The 21,582-nt window shown below is 44.7% G+C and overlaps 1 pseudogene; it reads left to right on the plus strand.

The window, feature by feature from the left end:
• LOC145395838 (glutamate receptor 1-like) overlaps window positions 1-21,582 on the plus strand; it is a 378,247-nt pseudogene that overhangs the window by 351,750 nt on the left and 4,915 nt on the right.

Raw genomic sequence — 21,582 nt, forward strand, 5'->3', positions numbered from 1 at the left:
TTACTGAGAGATCCAGTTTAACTTTTATAAAACTGGTTTGCAGTTCCACCACACAATTGCAGTGAAATGGCCAACACCGCATACTTCTCTGCCCCTCAGGAAGGACCTCTCAGACTGGAAGAGTTTGAAAAAGGAAACAGATTCAGTCCTTTCAATCCATTTTTTTTTTTTTCCATTTACGCCACCACTGAATGGCTTCCAGTTAGGACGAATGCTCTTAACCCCTCCTGTATCTTTCCCAGCACCACTTCCGTAAAGAGATTTCCTACACCTTTCTCTTTAACCTCGTCATCTTTGCCATTACTATAAGTTTAATTTGATATACTTTGCGTCCGTACTGTACAAGAGTAAAACACACACACACACACACACACACACACACACACACACACACACACACACACACACACACAGAATGCAGAACAAATCGTTCAAAGAAGGTGCTACGAAGTTAAAGACGCCACCTCGGGAATATGACGCACGTCAGCTCTGAAAAGTATAATGAGGCCTGTATCTGACTCCTACAGTTTAAATAATCTTTCGAAAACCCAGTACATTCGTGTGATGGTAACAGTGATAAAATGTGAGGCCGCTTTCACGCCACCGGTGGCCTCCACCGGTGGCCCAGTGTGAAGGGGCCAGCAACTAGTGTAGTCGTATGAAAGCTCCGATTTGAAAAAATGCTTTACAGTGAGTGGCAGCAACCACCAGTGGCGGACACTAGTTGCGAGCGAGCGAGCCACCGCCGGGAGCTGGTTGCTGGCCGGGCAACCGCAGTGGCCTCGTATGAAAGGCTCCATTGAAAACTATGGGAGGCAGCTAACTGCGGCCACAGGTGGCCTCGTGTGAAAGCGGCTTAAGAGGCAACCTTCGTGACCCTCCAGTATGGTGACTTTTGTAATCTTTATGCCAGCACCAAACGATACATGCAGTTTATGCAGGAGTTCTTGCGGGAAAGGGGATAATGAAGCGTTAGTCTCGTATCTTACCTCTTCTCTTCAAAGAAATCACTCCTAAGTTGAATAAAATCGTCTGTAGATGACAAGAATGTATTATAGAAGACGATCTCTGTCTTAGGTGACCACTTTGACACCGTCCCACCCACACAAACTGTCTCCCTCACAGCATATAATTTCCACCACTGCTCACCATCCAGATCGCTGTCGGGCCGTCTCGTGGGGAGTGCGTGGTGGTTCTTTACGCCAGTCATTACCATCATCGTCATTATCATCATCATCAACACCCATACTCATTTTCAACACACTTTCCTTCCCTCATAGATTCCCTTCACACCTCTTAGGGTACATCACACAGAGGCCAGAATGTACGTCTTCTGACGCAGAATGTCCGATTATGTACCCCCTCCACAATATGTCTACCCCCAATGTATATATGTCCCCCCCCAATGCATACATGCCCCCACTAAACTTGCTAGGTCAGCATGCCTTCCCACGCCTGAAGACGGCGTTATTGCATCAGTTAATAGCAGACAGCCGAGACGGGCAGACTATTTTACTGTGAGCTTGTAATAAACTCCTTATCTAGCTGTTTGTACACGGAGTTTCTATTACCAAAGTATTGCAAGTTACATTTGGTAGCAGCAGTGTTTCGAACCATCAGATTCTGACCGCCTCCTTGGATTTTTAGTGATACAACAAGATACATGACGTCTCGCATCTGCCAGCCTCGCCCCTCCTCCGTGCCTCTAGTGGTGTAATACCTTGGCTGTGCTTTTCGAGTGTCCAATTTTTCTCACCAGTGCTCACCTCTCAAACAACCCCACCCATACGCCTTGTTCCTGCCCGCACGTGTCGCCGTCGCCGACCTACGCACCTGTTGCACCTGTTCCCAGCACCTGTTCCGAACTCATCATAGCTCCTGCCACCACGGTGCCACTTATCACTGTCTGCCCGCTGCCTGCCCACCACCATTCTCTGCATTTGCAACTCACCAGCTCTACACCTGCCTTGCGCCGACATCTGCCCTCACCACCCACGACTGGCCTCCGCCGTCGCCCTCATCTGGTCTGCATTATGGAGCCTCCTAAGACCGCCACTCCCTGCCGGTGATTCATCGTGGCGTCTCTTCTCTCCGCCCAGCTGTCTCTCCCCCGCCGCCCTGCCAAGCCCAGCCCAGCCCCGCCCTGCCCTGCCCAGCCCCGCCCCGCCCCAGCCCAACTACGCCCAGCCACCCCTGCACGTCATACATCTCAACACTCCCATCTGTACTGTGTAACTATAGTATATCTTTCCTTTCTCTAGAGATTATCCTCGATTTTCTCTACAGATTGGTTATTGTAAATATTCCATCTCATTTCCATTACCCCGTTTTCATCTTCACCTACGTTATTTATACTCCATCTCATCCTTCGCATTTTATTTAAACCATCCATGCCCGCACCTTCATTCATTTTCACACCTCGTGTATTCCATTCTCTCATTGTTATATTATACATTTCCACCTACGTATCCATCTTCATCCTTTCATCTTCCATTGCCGCATTAAATGTCATGCTTTCCACGTCAACCGCTTACCACCAGCCCTCTCGACCCGGAAATATCACCTGATCATACCTCGTCTGCCGACTCTAACACAATCACTCATTTACGAAGTGGCAAAGAGTACCACCGCCCTGTACCTGAGACTCCCGTTTCACTTCCCGCAGAATCACTTACTACCCATCCTACCCTCGTAAATCCAGATACCTCCTCCTCTACTCCTGCCTCTACACTCCCTTCTTCTTCCTCTACTCCTTCCCCAGTCGTTCCCTCTCCTGCCTCCCTTCATACCCCGTCTTGCTCGCCCTTAACTGCCACTACCTTCTCTCTCTCCCACACCTCTCCTGCCGCTACTTCTACACTTCCAGCCATGGCCAACCCTCCACAGTCTATCTATCTCGACGATGCCAATCGTCCCAAATTTACCGGCCAGGACCCAACTTGGTCTGTCTATGATTTCCTCAGAGAAGTCGACACAGAAATAAACAATAGACAAATAACCAAGGAATCGCTCAAAGTAGCTTACCTCCTCGGTCGCTTGCACCACGGTAAATCGGACATCGGATCCGCGATCCGTGCAGGACATTTCGATAGCATTCGTACCTTTGCTGATTTTCGTACGGAACTCATCAGCCTTTGTTGCCAGCATTCAAATACCGCGTCTCTCATGGGATTCATTAATCTCCTAAACCAACTAGATGAGGACTTGCGCGTCCCAGCACAATATGCCAAGCTCCGCGAAGCTGCCGCTGCCATGAAAGCAACTAGTAGCGAGATGCTCCAATTACTGGTAGGCACAAAATGGTTAGAAGACAAGAATGGCGTTCCAATGCTTTCACTCACCAACTTTGCTGACTTTATTGGTTACCTCAGATTCCTTCACTGGCTTACTCCTAAACAGCGAGAGCTAGCCTTGGAAATCGGTTTCAATCCAGGAGATAAAATTATTCAGGTCACTAAAGCCATTCATGAAAGAACAGGTTCGAACTACACGCGTCAGGGCACCACCCAACCCTTGGCCTTCTCAGTCTGTCACACCTCCACTACCCCAGACCAATCTCGCTCCCGTCCCACCACACGTGGCAGACCTGCCACACATCGCTCTCCTCCCGCAGGTCGTGATCAATCTAGCACCCGACGGAACAGACAATCTTCGATTCTTTGCTGATACTGTGGTCATCCTGGACATCGAGCATCCAGCGACCGTACATACAGATGTCCTCACTCCCAAACCAGACAGCGTACGCCTTCCCGCTCACGTCGTCCACACTGCAAATACCACAAATCAAGCACGACTCACACCACTGAGGAATGTCGTTACCTCAACCGCCAACAGTCGGGGGAAGCGCCACGCCCGTATCGGACCAATATCATGTAGAACCAGAAACCCAACTCCCCATCCGCCATGTAGGTCCCATAACATCCTCGGGTTTAGTCATTCTCGGCAGCAGTCATGACATACCAACGTCATTCTTCTTGGACACAGGATCTATAGTAAATCTCATCTCCGAAAATTCCTTACAAATTATTCATCGCCATCACAACCACGTCAGTTTCCTAGAACCACCAGACATTCGCCTATGTGGTGTTAACGGCTCAGAGTTTAAGGTTAAGGGAAGAGTCACCCTTGAAGTCAAACTCCACTGAAATTTGCCCCCTATACCCATTGAATTTCATGTCACTAATGACTTGCAGTATCCCGCAGATGCCCTTATTGGTTTCTCCACCATGGCACAACACTCCATTGCATTATTACCTGCTTGTGGTAGTATAGACATTTCTGGATTCCCGGTTTACACTATGGAATGTCCCCGTCCTGTTCTTACGATCAAATCAGTCCTTCATTTACCTCTGTCCCTATCACTACCAAAGAGTCCAACCCAGCCCAAACCACCACTATCATCATCTGAGAATACAGAGATCATTCCTTTACTGACTGCGCGCAAGGACATAAATTCCTCAATGTCTCCTGATACATCATCTCAGCCCTCGAACATGGCTCTTACCTCCTCTCCCGACAACACTATCGCTGACTCAGACATGTCTCAGTTACCTACCTTCCACAGTCTGAATGATCTTCTCCAACACGCAGAGACGAAACGTGCAGTAACGAATACGTGCACAATTTTGTTACCGCATGAGTTCACCAAAGTCTCTGTTTGTGTTGCTGGTGCGAAAGAAGGAGTGGATGTACTAACCCTACCTGAGACGTGTTGTGTGAATGGCTTGACTTATGAGTCAGCGTGGTGTACAGTCTTAGAGGACAGTTTATGCTACCTGTACTTGCTCAATGTCACAAATGCTCCACTAAAACTTAAAAGTGGTGTAAAGATTGGAGACTTCCTAGTATACCCAGCGGCCGTAAAGGTGTGCCAGGATTCCTCAATTCCTACTATTCAGACTGATGATACGCCAATCGGTGTATGTACTATTAACTCTATGGGATCTGCGCCGACATATTCATCCGATATGCTCTCACATCTCACTTGCACAGATTTCCCAGAAAATACGCCTCAACTCCTCGACCTTCTGACCTCGTACAGAAACGTGGTTGCCTTACCCGGTGAACCGATGGGTAGAACAGACCTTGTCAAACATACGATTGAACTGCTACCAGGAACTCAGCCGATTTACATACCAGCGTATTGATTTCCTCATAGCCAGAGAAAGCAGACAGATCAAATGGTACAGAACATGTTAGACCAGGACATTATTGAACCCTCCGTCAGTCCATGGAATAGCCCACTTTTCTTAGTACCAAAGAAGGACGGCAACTTTAGACCAGTAGTCGACTATCGTAAGGTCAATTCTGTCACCGTTCCAGACCGTTTCCCGTTACCTGTCCTCACTGATTTGCTAGAATCCCTTGGTGAAAATAACGTAGTCTTTTCATCTTTAGACCTCCTCAGCGGGTACAGGCAGGTCGAAATGGAAGAATCCTCTCACCCAGTTACAGCCTTTAGCACCCCTTCCGGACATTTTCAGTTTAAGAGACTCCCTTTTGGTCTGAGAAATGCTCCTTCCGTGTTCATGCGACTTATCCATTCAGTCTTCAGCGGTATGATGGGACACTCTCTTTTTGCTTACCTAGATGATATCATTGTTGTGAGTAAATCCATCCCTGATCATTTTACCAAACTCCAGCAAGTCTTTGAACGCCTCCAGCTCGCAGGCCTGAAAATCAGTCTCAGTAAATGCGACTTCCTGCGAAAGAAAATCAAATTCCTAGGCCATGTCGTAGATGCACAAGGCATTCATACTAATGAGGATAAAACTAAGGCGATTATTAACTTCCCAGAACCTACCACTACCGAAGCTGTACGAAGTTTCCTGGGCCTCAGTGGCTATTATCGTCGCTTTATCCGGGATTATGCACAGATCGCCGCTCCTCTGACCCACTTACTCAAGCAGAATGTGCCCTTTGTTTGGTCTAACGACCAGTCACAGGCTTTCCAAAAGCTAAAGACTGCTCTTGTTAATGCCCCAGTTCTAGCATTCCCTGATTATACCACACCCTTCCTTCTCTGCACAGACGCCTCAGGCACTGGACTTGGTGCCGTTTTGATGCAACTCGATGAAGCATCAAGGAAGCGCGTAATAGCGTATGCTAGTCACACCCTTACAACCGCTGAACGTAACTACAGTGTCACAGATCTCGAAGCGCTAGCGGTAATCTGGTCCTTGAAACATTTCAGAGATATAGTCTATGGTTATCCAGTGCATATCCAAACAGACCACCTTCCACAATGTGATTTGTTCAAGAATCGCAACCTAACAGGTAGACTAGCTAGATGGTCTGTCATCATCCAGGACTTTAATCCCACTTTTCAATATGTACCGGGCAAGTTGAATGTAGTTGCAGACGCACTCTCACGTCACCTAGCAGCAGCTATAACATCACTGCAGCCTGAAGTAACTGAAAACACTACACTAACGTCAGAAGTTGTTTGAAACTTTCAGCGCCAAGACCCCTTGTGGTCCAAAGTCATTTATTTCCTAGAATCTGGCGATGCCTCGACCTTACCTACTCTGCCAGTATCACTAGATGAGTTCATGCTAGATGATGATCTCTTGTACAGGAAAACAATGCTAACAGGCAAAGATATGCCCAATCGCGAAGTACGCCAACTTGTTGTCCCCACTGCCCTGATACGAAAGGTTCTTCATATTGTTCATAATACTCCTCAAGCTTCCCATCCAGGTAAAGACCGATGCTTGCGCCAAGCACGTCTCAAATACTATTGGCCAACCATGCGCCGCGATATCAATGCCCACTGTGACTCTTGCCTCTCCTGCCACCGCCACAAAGGATCAACCGGCTTACCAGCACCTCTCTTACAATACCCAATCCCGTCACGACCATGGGAAACTGTCTCAATCGATCTCTTAAAACTCCCTCTCACAGAATCTGGCGCTGAGTACTTGTTCGTAGCGGTCGACCACTTCTCCCGCTACTGTGTCCTCGTACCCCTCTCCGACAAGACCGCGAAGAGCGTTGCACGTGCCCTTGTAGATCACGTAATTTGCCCGTTCAGTACCCCTCATACCATTCTTACTGACAACGGTACAGAGTTCAACAATAGCCTTCTCGATGAGATCTGTCGCCACTTTCACATCAGTAAGTGCAATGTCGTGCCTAACCATCCGGCTTCCAATGGCCTTGTAGAACGCCACAACTGAAAAATCTTCGAGTGCCTCAGACATCTAGGCTCCCATAGTTCGTCCTGGGATGACTGGATTCCCCAAGTGGCATCCTCCATCAATAGTTCCATCAATGCATCCATTGCTGAATCTCCCTTTTTCGTCCTCTTTGGTTTTGACAAGGACCTCCCATACTCTCTCTTATCCTCAAAGCCAGAACCCATCTACAACATGCATGATTATGTTAAACTAAAATTGGCCAACTTCCAGACAATCCACCAGTATGTCCAATCCACTTTGGCTTCCTCTTCGGAGGACATGCTGCAGCGCCAACATAAGTCCGCCTCTCCTATCATTATCAATGTAGGCGATCTTGTCTTTGCTCCTTCCCATACACGTTCCTCTAAGTTGGATGACAAATTTACAGGGCCCCACCGCATCCTCACTCAACAAGGCAACAAATTTCACCTCCAGGATCTGTCCACTAGGGACACCAGATGGGTCCACGTCGATGACTTAAAGCGAGCACCCCATGGCCTCGTGTTGGAAGAGTCACTTCCACAACCTCCTGCCCCCTCTTCCCCTCCTCCCATCCCTCAGTCTACCTTGTCTCCACCTATCCTTCAGTCTCCTTCCTCTCCACCTCCACATGCTCATTCATCAATCAATCAATATCGGTCCAAACTGCGCTCTGCCCATCAACCTCTTCACGACCTCCCCCATTAACTCTACCCTGATTTTCTAGGTACGATGTTAGCGATCTCCCTGCTGGCAGTGCTGACCCTCCTGGGGTCTGGGTCAGGTCAGGATGATGGTGGAGTACGTTCCGGGGCCTTGGTCGGCTCTGGAGGCGAGGTAATGCTTATCGAAGACATAGCCTCTTTGTGCTACGATCTTGCGCCCCTGGCCGACATAGCCATTGCCCTACCTGCCTACGCGCACCAGCTCCGCGGAATCAGGAACCATCTCACGGCCCTCATGGGGACACACAACCCGAATGAGTATCTCTATAACCTTTTCCTCCCACTCTCCTGGCAATTGCAATACATAAGTAACAGATTCAATTAGATCAATGACACATTTTCCATTCAGACACCCGTGGGTCGTTCTCGTGTGAAACGAGGTCTCTTCGACTTCGGCGGTGAGATTCTGAGTGGCTTGTTTGGCATTGCTACAGCCCGTGACATTTCTGGTTTCAAATCTGATCTCACTCATTTAGCTTCAGCCCTAGAATCACAACGCCGAGTCATTAAAATCCAACACACTATGTTACAGAAGCTCACAACCCAACTCAATGAAGTCACGTCCACTCTAAACACTTTCACCGATATCTTACAACGCCACCTTTCAGAACTCAACGTTATCTCTCAGTTCTTCTACCTCAAACTCAACATGGATAATCTCCAACTAGCCATTGACTCTCTCTTGTCTCAAGTCTCTGCCTTGGTTAATATCCTGGTTGATGCTATCAATGGACATGTCACTGCCGACTTAGTACCTGTCTCAGCTCTCCGTTCTGTCCTGGAATGGGCTCACTCCACCTTCGGTCTCTCCCCAGTCCTCCCTTACTCCTCCCTTGAATATTATTATCCTGTTCTCGAAGCCACTCTTCTCACCACATACGCCGTCGTCCATATTCCTCTCCGTTCTGCCATAACCTTTAACCTTTTCCACATCATTCCCTTCCCTTTCCGCCTCAACAACTCCTTGTTACAGGTATCTGTTCCTTCAGAATATTTCCTCCTCTCCCATGATCATCTTTCCGTTGCCTTCCTTTCTTCCACAGACCTCCAGCAATGTTCCTCCCTTACTCCGACCTCTCGTCTCTGTGCTGCCCACCTTTTCGCTATCTTCCCTAGCAGTGCTACACCCTGTGAGTCTGCTTTAGTTCGCAACCATTCCATCTACTCGGCCTGTTCTTTTGTCCCAGCTCCTGACCTCCCGGTCCACCATGCTCACCTCAACCATGTCCAGTATTTCTTCTTTGCTGTTCCCATCTCTGTCACAATCATGTGTCCTGGTTCTTCGGTTCGATCCGTCCCCGCTAGTGATCTCTACAAAGCACCTGACTATTGTACCGTCAAATCAGAGTCCGTCATCACTTTCGCCACTCGCTATCACCAAGCTGTCCGTAATCACTCCTATGACATCTTTCAACCACTCGACATACCTTCCACCCTACCATCTGCCAACATTAACATCACCTCCCCTAACTTGCGCATGCTCACCTTCCTCAATGACAGTGATTTCATTATGGCTGAATTTTCTCTGGCCTTCAGCCGTTCATGGGTTCATCCAACAGTTGTGTTTCCCCCTGTGGTTATCGCTTTCATAGGTTTTCTACTCATCATATGGGCAGTGCATTGTTGTGTCAGAAAAATGGAACGTCGACTCCAGGAAATCAGAGTCGCTACAGGCATAGTACGCCCTACACACGACGTAGAAACTCTCCGTACTTAGTGCCCTCACATTCAGTGACTACCATTGCCATCTAACAATTAACTAAACTGTGAACAGCACTCTGCCTACTAGAAAATGATGGTATTTCTTTAATGAATTACTGAGTGACAGTGTATCCTACAGAAACAACAAAAGAAAAAAAAAATGAAGGAAGAACAACAATAGAACTCTCATATCTATTCCTTGTTTATCATGTATCAAACTATTATTGTGTAATTCCCATTATGTCTTAGTCCTTGTATATCTTATATGTATATATCCTTCTAATTCCCTCCCCTTAACATGGCCATGTCTCCCCTACTACCCCTGTATCATACTTATCCCTTGTACAAACCTCCCCGGTCCTGCCTTACTACTATCATCAAACACCATTTAACTCCCGGTGTCAGGAGACACCGTCTCAGCTACCCGGGGGAGTAGTGTACCCCCTCCACAATATGTCTACCCCCGATGTATATATGTCCCCCCCAATGCATACATGCCCCCACTAAACTTGCTAGGTCAGCATGCCTTCCCACGCCTGAAGACGGCGTTATTGCATCAGTTGATAGCAGACAGCCAAGACGGTCAGACTATTTTACTGTGAGCTTGTAATAAACTCCTTATCTAGCTGTTTGTACACGGAGTTTCTATTGCCAAAGTATTGCAAGTTACAATTATGTAGGTTGATATAAAAAAAATGAACAAAGAAAATTTAATTTCACTGGTTCATATTGTGGCCTGTCCGTTTTTCAGTGGCAGCGTGTGGCAATAAGAAACAGTTCATGCAGAACATGGCCTATGAAACGAAACGTAATATTTACAGATTTTAACCAGACATAAGATCGGTCAGTTTGCGTCTGAATACATTCTGTTCCAGCCTCAGTGTGAATGTACCCTTACCCTCACAGAAGAGTTCATCCACCTCTCCTGTCCTTCCACGTTGCTGTCGGGCCGTGTCATGGGAAGTACATGGTGGTTCTTTACACTAATCATCATCATCGTCATCATCCATACACCTTTTTCACACTTTCCTTCCCTCACAGCTCTCTCCACACCTTTTACTCTCACAGAATATTACCTCCATCACTACTCACCTTGCAGATCGCTGTCGGGTCGTCTCGTGGGAAGTGCGTGGTGGTTCTTCACGCTAATCATCATCTCCTCATACACCGCCAACCTGGCCGCCTTCCTCACCGTCGAGAGGCTGGTCACCCCCATCAACTCTGTGGACGATTTGGCCGGTCAGACTGAGGTGGAGTATGGCACGCTGCAAGGGGGATCATCCATGGAGCTTTTCGAGGTGAGCCTTTTTTTTTTAATATGTATTTTGACTGAGTATTTGATTGATGGTATATAAAGAAAAGGATTAAGTTTTACAAATGAGTTCAATATTACTTTGTTTTAATGAATCGGATTTTGGTGGTTGTGTGTGTGTGTGTGTGTGTGTGTGTGTGTGTGTGTGTTTTCTGGTTGGTGTATGAATCCCAGTTGGTTTAATTTTTTCAGTCCGGTGAGGTATGTTTCATTGTATTCCAGTTACTTCCAGGCGATAATATTCACTGAAGAGGCTCTTATTCTGAAGTGGTCTGAAGTCTCGCCCAATCCCAGAGTCGTTTAAACGTAGCAAGAGGAGGCTGGGTTGTCATGGTAACAGTGTCATGCCACAAGCACGAAATTACTGAGTTTTGTCACTTAGTTAATTGTAATGCTTTCCTGGTCATTCAGGGATTGTGGATAGCATTGTTGTGACATCATCAGCCGTTATAGTCTGGACAGAGCTGAATCAGGGTCGTCTGCAGTGACCATACACACGATGCTAGGAAAGCTCTTTAAGGGTCATAAATCCATAATGGAACCAGAGCCTGACTGTGTTGTGTAATGAATGCAGGTGGTGTTGGCAATGAAGTTTGTCATCTGCGCGTAAACAGAGTACACGTTTGAGAAACTGACGTTTCGCCACTACCATACCTCGGCTGTCACTATTTACCCTCTGTATATCTGAAAAATAATTGTTTACAACTCGTGACATCGCATCACATGCATACATATAAATATATACGTTTCATTCATATTGTATAGTGCTGACCGGATTAACATAAAGGAACTATGGTTGCTTGTTTTCAGTAAATGGTGCCGAGCCAAGGCCAATACAAGGGCAAATTTGTGTCCAGCTCGCGCACACCGTCACGGCGAGAACACACCTTAGAAGAGGTTACCAGACAGTGATAAACAGTGATAAATTGTTTCATCTTATGTTCTATGATAGCTTTATTGTGCGTTGCTGTGCATGTACATATTTGTGGAGTATAACATTTAAATACAATGAATAATCACTCACTCATGCAATCATTTAGCAAAATTTGACAAAAAGAGTAACTGGTTAAGCGAGTTTCTAATGTTCATATTATTCCAACATATAAACTGTTTCATTTCCCGCCCATGTCAAGGCAGTTGTAAATGATAAGCTTAGCAGTCACACCTGATGTGCATTCTAATAGGTATTTGCATACAATAGGGATATATTTAGTTGGGGTGTTCAGTATTCTGGAAATGTTTGGCAACTATCCTTTCACTTTTCCTTCCTCAACCCCCTTTCTCTCCCGTCTCTCCCCCATTCTCTCAGGTCTCTGTTTAATGAGGCAAATTATATACTCTAACTTCAGCGTCCATGCTCCAGTTAATAATATTAAAACATGGAATACATGATTGTTAAGGAACTGAAGAGAAATGAACATATTTTGAGAGCATTATGAAGAGTTACATTAACTCATCACCATTACATCATTCTCATTATTCTTTAGCCATCTCCACTATCCCTTTCACTCCACAGTCTCTTACTGACCTGGGTAAATTCTTCTGATGATAACTAGAACAAAACAATAAGAACTAAAACAGTACTGAACAAAATAAAAAAAAAACTTGGAGTCACGGTATGCCTGCCTCTACCTCTCTCCCATAGCTGTCACAAGAGCAGCTTCCCCCACCCACCCCACAGCAGAGGCTGTGGGGTGAGTGAGAAAAATGGGAGGAGACAGTCCACCACACCGTGACATCACTACATCTGCGTAGTACCACTGGGTGAAGAGACCTGGTAGTCTTACTGGCCTTGTGCCGAGCGGCCACAGCGAGTGAGTGTGCGTGTGTGCTGCAGTGTCCCCAGGCGGCCGTCACCACTAGAACAAGCGTGGTTAAACCATTTTTTTTTTTTTTCATTTGTTACAGGATAAGTGAAAGGAGCGTATGCTTCTATGCCCAAGGGAACAACCTCTATAATGCATGAAACCCCCTCAGATGGCTCCCAGCCAAGGAAGCAATAATCATTCTAGGGAAAATCATAAAAGTACTTCCTGAGGACCTTTCAGTCAGCAGCTCCAAAGTGCCATAGCTGCCACTTCTTGGGAGTCTCCACAGGCCTTGAGCGATAGGACAGGTCAAGGTGATAAGGTCGTGATTGGAAGAGCCCAACGGAGAAAAAAGTTTAACAGCATAAACAGAAGGATTAGTGGTAAGAGAGAGGTCAAGTATGTTGGAACTCTCTTCAATGCAGTCAGAGATAAGGGTAGAGTGCTGTACAAGCTTCTCTGGGTCACTAAAAGTAGAAAAAAGTGTAGGCTTGTTTACCAGGTGGATCAGTGATAGGAGAGGAGAGCCAAATCAAAGATGGTGGTAAACACTGAAATCACCTAGAATGGAGATTTCAGAGAAAGAAGAAATTAATAGGATGTGTTCCATCATAGAAATAAGAGTCGAAGAATTTTCATCGTAGAATTAGGGGATAAGTAATCAGCGCACATAAATTTAGTCAGAGAGCGAGAGGATAGCAGAAGCCAGTGAGTAGATAATTCAGAAGATTCAAGTTCAGGAACTTGAGAGCAAGATACGTTGTTGCATACAAATAAACAATAGCCCCCTTTGGCTTTGAAATGGGTATAGAGAAAGTAGGAGGATACAGAGAAGGTTTTACTATCAGTTGTCTCAGTTGATTGTCTGTGAGGAGGAGAAGGTGAGGTTTAGAGGAGGGGAGGTGGTTTTCAACTGAGAAAAAGTTAGAGTAAAGGCCGCGAATGTTGCAGAAATGAAAAAAAAAAAAAGTGTCAAGTCAGACAGTGGTTTCGGGCATCTCGTTCGGTCGTCCTCATGAGAGGGCTGGATGACGGGGGCTGTTATGGTCCCCCCCACCCTAGGCACTTCAAGGTTCGGTATTGAGATGCCATTTCAACAAAATTTTGAATAGGAAGTGTAGTGTGTAATTTGATGACAGAGGAACTTGCATTGGACAGCATCCTGGCGTACTCTCTGTGTTAGTGAAACACTGAAAAAGTTCAGCAGAGGGGATTGGTCAGAATCAATTCCCGAGGGCTGATGAAACGAGAGCTCCAGATCTTTTTTTTTTTTTTTTTTTTTTTTTTTTAAATGCGAGGAAGAAGGAACCAAAGGCCATGAGCCCGCAGTAACAGTTCCCTCCAAGAGAAAAACAAAATACAATATAGAACCAAATTCAAGATCCGATCATTTTGACATCTGCTTTCCATCCACCCTGGGAGTACTGCCCTGCTCGACTGGTGCTACAGTCTACTCCCTGGCCTATAGCCTAAAGTAGTTGGTGTAATTCACTTATTTCTTGTAGGTTACATGGTTATATGAACACAGAATAATCATCAGAGGATTTTAAACGTAATACAGTATGGTACGTTCTTGGGTATAGACTTGAGTACTGGAATATATTCCTCGTTCAATCCATATACTGATACTAACTTATAATTGGTGGAATTCATCATACTTTCTCTAGCTGCTATGTGGAGTTACGATCGTGGTATATGCAGTGTGTTAATTACAGATTTGTGTTTTAAGCAGAAAATGTGTGTTGTGTACAAGGCATTTCGATAGTGTGGAGTAAGGTGACCAGGGTTGTAATGCAGATGGGCAGGAACTACTAACAAATTAGAGCAGCCATTTGTAAATTGGGTCTCCGCTTGTTTTTGCTTCGGTACTTCACCCATGTTCCGCTAGATGTTCATTATCACTGTGTGGCTTATTTGGTGAACAGTTCAGGAAATATTGTGATAAGTAAGAAAGATACATCAGGTAAAAGTGTGTGGTGCTTGGATATGGTGACAACTAGATACAGAACGTATGGTAAATGTGTGATACTTAGATACTGATAACTACTATATAAGTACAGTACAGTGTTAACATAAACACATTATTACATTGGATATACTGTAGTACTAAGACATTGAGAGTTAGTGTGGTAAATTGATCATCGAATGTTACATTTAAGATTGCACTGTGATGCACGTTGTGTTCAATTTTTTGGTTTAGCTTCTGTATGTAAGTATATTCTGGTTATTGTAATTACAGATATCAAAAAATAGACAAGGGTTACAATACCACCTACTCTGATAATAATTTGTGTTCTCTTGATTATTGTCTTAACCGCTCGTTGTCCCTTGAACTGTCCTACACAGAATTCAGTGAACAGCATGTCACTGGATTGAAGGGGTGTCTTTTTCAATATTCACTCGTTACTCAAAGTTGGCCTAAAACTGCCTTCTCTCCACCTTCAAAACTGAATTTTAACAAGAGAATGTCACTAGAGTATGATGCTAGTCATGAAGAAAGCTGTGGAAAAGTTAAGGAGTCACAGTATTGTATAATTCTGCCACCGAGTTAAGTGAAATATTGCAACAAAACAAAAATCAGGGTCAAGTTAAAAGAACCATTGACATCTTGTCCATTTTGCTTGCTGCTACCAGATTTTTTTTTTCCAGACATTTCGAACAGGAAGGGTTAAGCATGGCCTTCATCAGCCTCTTTGGTACGAGATCTTTTTTAACAAATGAAATCGAATCGGAGTGAAGGGAAAAAAGAGGTTCCAGCAGCACTTCGGGGTGGATTGGTGGACACATGGATTAGATGGTGGTGATGCTTTGGTGTTGATGGGTATGGTGGTGATGGCTATGGTGGTGATTTGGATGATGGCGGTGGCGTAGACAATGACAACTATTATATAGAATGCTTTTGCACAGCTGATATACCGTTTCGATATACGGCATATAAACCAACCAGCGTATATTTGCACTCGTATAAAAACCTGAGTTAGCAAAAAAAAAAAGAGGTGGGAAATGGAAAAAAAAAATGGCATCATCTTCACTCCCCATTTAATGGATTTTAGGTCTTCTACCATTTCTACTTCCCTCATCCTCTCTCTCTCTCTCTCTCTCTCTCTCTCTCTCTCTCTCTTTCTCTCTCTCCCCCCAAAGTTTTGCAGGGTTTCTCTTTTTCGTTCTTCTGTACGTCCCAAATTCTCATTTCCTCTACTTCGTTTATGATTCACACATCCGATTATGCATCCTTCCTAACACCAGTCCATTTTATTCTTTTCCATTGTTCCAAGATTAGTGTGTACAGTTCCATAAGAGTTCATAAGTCTTCCAGCAAGAATCTGTTCACCTCCACGCACTGTGAGGGGATCAGCATATTTTATTGTACATATCACCGTACGATTTCACCTTACCGTTCATGAATACTCTATATTTCAATATTTTTCTTGCTGTTACCAAAATCTGTATCATGACCATTTTTTCTTCTTGAGTCCGATTATACCGGTGTTTTTTTCACCCTTTTTTACAGCGTTCCAATATAAGTGTGTACAGTCGAATGTGGGAGTTCATGTCGTCCCGTAAGCATGTGTTCACGTCCACGTACGAGGAGGGCATCGAGCGGGTACGAACGTCGAAGGGCAAGTACGCCTTTCTGCTGGAGAGTGTTAAGAACGACTACATCAACGGACGGCGTCCCTGCGATACCATAAAGATTGGACATAACCTAAACTCCAATGGGTACGGCGTGGCCACCCCTCCACACTCGCCGCTTAAGTGAGTACAGAAAATGTCATAGCTAGAATGTTGTTTGACCTGTTCAGCTCAGGAACATAATTTTGCTATAGTCTTGCATGGGGATGATCTTTGATACAGAACTGGTTATTGGGGGATGTGTCTGACACTTCTAGCTCGAAAAGTCTCTCCTAGGCTGGATAGGTATGAAGAGTAAAATGAACACTCCCCTGCTACACTATGAAAAATCGGACTTAACCTGGACCTGGGTACACAGAAGTACTTAAGGCGACAGACTTACCTAAGGCCCCATATGGAATGCCTCAGACCTATCTCACTCATGCACAGGCGCCGAATTTACTATGGTCGTGAAATTGGGGCTGGGTGAGGGGGTATCGCTGGTGTCATGGCGTATTTGCCTACACCCGAGTGAAGCCTAACGGGTCTTATGTATTTCAGAGCAAAGCACGTGTGTAATAAGGATGTTGTAGTGGGATGAAGATGAGCTGTCGATAAATTGCTTTAGCTAGGCGGAGATTTCTGTCCTTTTACAATACAATTATTGTGTTGTGGGAGCCTATATAGTATTTTTTTATGTTGCACGCATGTGTCCCCCTCTCCCACACACACAAGTTTCCAGATTCTCCATCCCCTACCCACGTCACTCTTTCCTTTTCTTTCATTCTCATCCCCACTCTTACTATTCTGTTCTAATCATCCCCTTTACCTACTGTCCACAGGGAAAGCCTCAATTTGGCAATACTGAGCCTGAAGGAGAGTGGAGACCTACTCAGACTAAAAAACAAGTGGTGGTTCGATAATTCGGAATGTGGCAAAGATACGCAGGTTAGCACCCCCCTGTTTGCAGTAATAATAGTAGTGGTATGGCAGTTATTATAATTAATAGTAGTAGTAGTAAGTATAGTAGTATTATCCCTCGAAAACTTTTCTGTTTGAAATCTGTCAAAATGGTGATTTTAGGCTTAAACGCATTACAAGCATGTGCAAGAGTTGTCCTACCGGTATAATGTCTTATGTACCAGGTTCGTTTTCGTTTTCGTTTTTAAAGGCTCCAACATGCTTGCATGCGTCGGCCTTGATCACCTAATGGCGGCTCTCCACGCTGCACGATCCATTGCAGCCTCCCTGTTCAGTCCCTTAACCCTGAGGTCACACTTAATGACCTCGTCCCATGTCTTTCTCGGTCTACCCCTCATAACCCCACCCCCAATATTAACACTTCTCACCTTCCTCACCCAATTATCATCCCCCATCCTCTCCACATGTCCAAACCATCTCAATCTACCTCTCCTCATCACAACACCAATACACTCCAGTCCCATCCTACCACTCAACTCTTCCATTGTAAACCCAGCTCCTCCAGGCTTTGGACGCAGGGACGCACTGCACATCTACCTAATCATTGTCATTTCTGTACGTCTGAGCCGGCGAATATCTTCCTCCTTCACTGCCCAGGTCTCACTACCATACAGCATTACACTCCTAACACATGCTGCATACAAAGACCCCTTAGCACGTAGGGAGAGTCCTCTCAATGTCAGGAGAGGCAAGAGCTCCCTGAACTTCTTCCAACCACTTCTCACCCTAGCAACAGAGCTAGCTCCAGCCCCACCTCCAGCACACAACATGTCTCCCAAATAACAAAACTCTTCCACACACTCAAGAGATTCACCAGCAAGTTCAATCCTTTCACGTCTGACAATCTCCACCTGCTCTCCCCGACACGCCGTACAAATAAAATCAGCATTATCTCGCAGTCTACCTCTGATACCACTACATCTCTTATGCACCCATTTATCACAAACATCGCACAAGATGGAATTACATCCCACGCCCTCGTGGCAAACTGCACTTTGCCACTCTCCCTCGTCTTTGACAGTACCGCCACCAACCCTAGATATCATCACTTTTGTTTTATTTGCATTTACCCTTAAACCCTTGTGCCCCATACCATCTCTCCACTTCCTAAACATTTCCTCCGCCTCCCTTTCGTTCTCTGCAATCAACACCAAACCATCAGCATACAACAACTCCCACGTATATATATATATATATATATATATATATATATATATATATATATATATATATATATATATATTGTTACGGAACAAAGAAAGATAATGTACACTTTAAGTGAGAATACGAAGAGTCACTACTGTCCCGTAAAGTTCCAGGTTCAAAACAAAAGAGTTAGGTAAAATTACAAGTTAAAGTTTAATGCTCAAACTAACAACAAAACATTCAGGACTCATAAGGATAATGTAATGGCAAATAAACAGGTTAAATATATGGTTAACTGCAATAGCCTCTATTAACACGAAGTTAGCAAGAGTAAATTTATCTAAGTCAGCCCTGATAAAATGAGATACCAGATAATACTCAGTGAATGCCAGATAAATTATTACAGATACAAACTATTATCAAAAATGACTGACATAAAGATCCATACATGAATCACAAAAACCTCACCAAGCCCACAAATTAAACTTATGCTATACAGTACAAGAAAAAATGCAACAACAGTTATACTCAAATTACACACAGCTGCTAGATGGTTGGAGATTTCTTGAGCACTCACAATAATAATATCTGTACAGGGGAGGACAGAGATGTGAACAAAATGAGGAGCAGATCTAAGTGGCAATGATGCAGAGACTGAGCTCATTATATAGGGGCCAGCAGAGCCTGATACAACTTGTAATAAGGACGCGCAAATGAAGCGATGGGGACAAACGGTCGACAATCCCGCACTGAATAACAGAAAGGACGACTTACTCTACTATAACGGTAGAAGGGGGGACTGAGGCAGAACACGCTCGTGATCAAACATGCAGCATACTGTGCGTTAAAATTACACAAAGGATGATGAAATCATAGGCTATGTAACACCTCCCCACAAAGAAAAAGAAATTTACAAAGGAAATTTCTTATTACTCTAAAACAATCTGTCTAAAGTCTAGATAAGCAATCTGCAATAACATTTTCTTTCCCCTTGACATGTTGTATGTCTAATGAATACTCCTGAAGAAGTAGACTCCATCTTGTCAATCTCTGATTTTTATCTTTAAACTTACTAAGGAATTTCAGTGGGTTGTGATCGGTATAAATGACTATGGGGTCAAAACCAGAACACAAATAAAATGAAAACTGCTGTAAACCCAAAATCAAGGCCAAAAGCTCTTTCTCAATAGTGGAGTAGTTCTTTTGAGGTGGAGTGAACTTCTTACTGTAATAAGATACAGGATGTTCAATACCCTGATCATCCTCTTGCAGCAAAACAGCCCCAGCTCCTGTATCACTTGCATCAACAGCCATCTTAAAAGGCTTAGCAAAATTTGGAGTAGCGAGCACTGGCTGACTTAATAGAATAGCTTTAAGTTTGTTGAAAGAGGATTCACAGTTATCGGTCCAGACAAATTTAACTCCCTTTTTCAGTAGGTCTGTAAGTGGTGATACAAGAATAGAAAAGTTAAGAACAAATCTCCTGTAATAACCTACCATTCCCAAAAATCTTTGTAGCTCTTTCCTACTTTTAGGACTGGGAAGATCACTTATAACCTGAACCTTAGCTCCTGGTGGTGCAACATGTCCATCACCAATTACATACCCAAGGTACTGAACTTTAGCTTGACCAAACTCACACTTTGATAAATTAGCTACAAGATTAGCATGAACTAAACGGTCAAGAAATTTACTGACATGGCATAGGTGATCTTTCCAGTTGTCACTGAAGATTAATAAATCATCAATATAAACAACACACCCTGCCAAACCCTCTGTTACAACATTCTTGAGCTTCTGAAATGTGGCTGGTGCATTCTTCATACCATACGGCATTACAGAACATGCAAAAGCCTTTCCTAGTGTTACAAAACATGAGATCTCCCTAGCACGTTCAGTCATAGGTACTTGCCAGTATCCCTTTAACAAATCAAACTTACTTATGTACCTAGCCTTTCCGATCTTGTCTATGCAATCTTCCACACGAGGGAGAGGGTAAGTGTCTGTTTTAGTTATCTGATTAACACGTCTGTAGTCGATGCAAAGCCTCTGTGACCCACCTGGCTTAGGGACTAGAGTGACAGGAGAACTCCACTTGCTCTGACAGGGCTCAATCATCTTGTGGTCCAACAGGTAGCCAAGCTCCTTCTGGATGAGAGGAACTTTCACTGGGTTCACACGGTAAGGAGGCAATTTAATTGGCTTTGCGTCTCCAACATCGACATCATGCATCAACACAGTGGTTCTTCCTGGAGTAGCACGGAACACTTGCGGGTACTCCTGCAGTAATGCCGAAAACTCCTGCCTTTCCTTGGGAGGTAGATGAGAAAGCTTAGTCTGGAGATCATTCATGATATCAGGATTCTTCCCCAAACTATCACTCAGGCTCATACTGCATGGGAGAGCTTCACTTGCAGACTCGGGTGGAACAGCTACAGTGCAGACTGGATTATTTTCGTCCCGCCTGTGATATAGCTTTAGCATGTTGATGTGACATAGTTGCTTGCTCTTTCTACGATCTGGTGTGGCGATGACATAGCTGACATCACTGAGTTTCTTCTACACGAAATAAGGGCCACTAAACTTGGCTTGAAGAGGTTGCCCATGAACTGGTAGCAGAATCAAAACCTGATCTCCTGGCTGAAAGTGGCGTAACCTGGACTTCTTATCATACCAAGTCTTCATCTTCTCCTGAGCAGCTCCTAAATTCTCTCTCGCCAGCTGTAAAGCAGTGGACAGCCGTTCTTTGAACTTCATCACATACTCCAGCAGGTTGACGTCATCTTCCTCCGACAGCCAGCATTCCTTGAGTAACTTAAGGGGTCCTCTTACTTCATGGCCAAACAGTAGTTTCAAAAGGTGAGAAGCCCAGTGATTCATTTGGAGATTCTCTTGCGGCAAACACAACGAATGGAAGACCTTTATCCCAGTCTTTCTGATGTTCCAAACAGTATTTCTTGAGCATCGATTTGAGTGTTTGATGATATCTCTCCAACGCTCCTTGGGTCTGGGGATGGTAAGCTGAAGACGTGATCTGGGTGATGCCCAACTCTTTCAGAGACTGCTTGAAAACATTTGACATGAAATTACTTCCCCGGTCTGACTGTACCTCCTTGGGCAAACCAAACTTTGTGAAGAAC

Source organism: Coenobita brevimanus, chromosome 1 (assembly GCF_032717465.1).
Source record: "Coenobita brevimanus isolate Jiangsu-jjx chromosome 1, ASM3271746v2, whole genome shotgun sequence".
Lineage (NCBI taxonomy): Eukaryota > Metazoa > Arthropoda > Malacostraca > Decapoda > Coenobitidae > Coenobita > Coenobita brevimanus.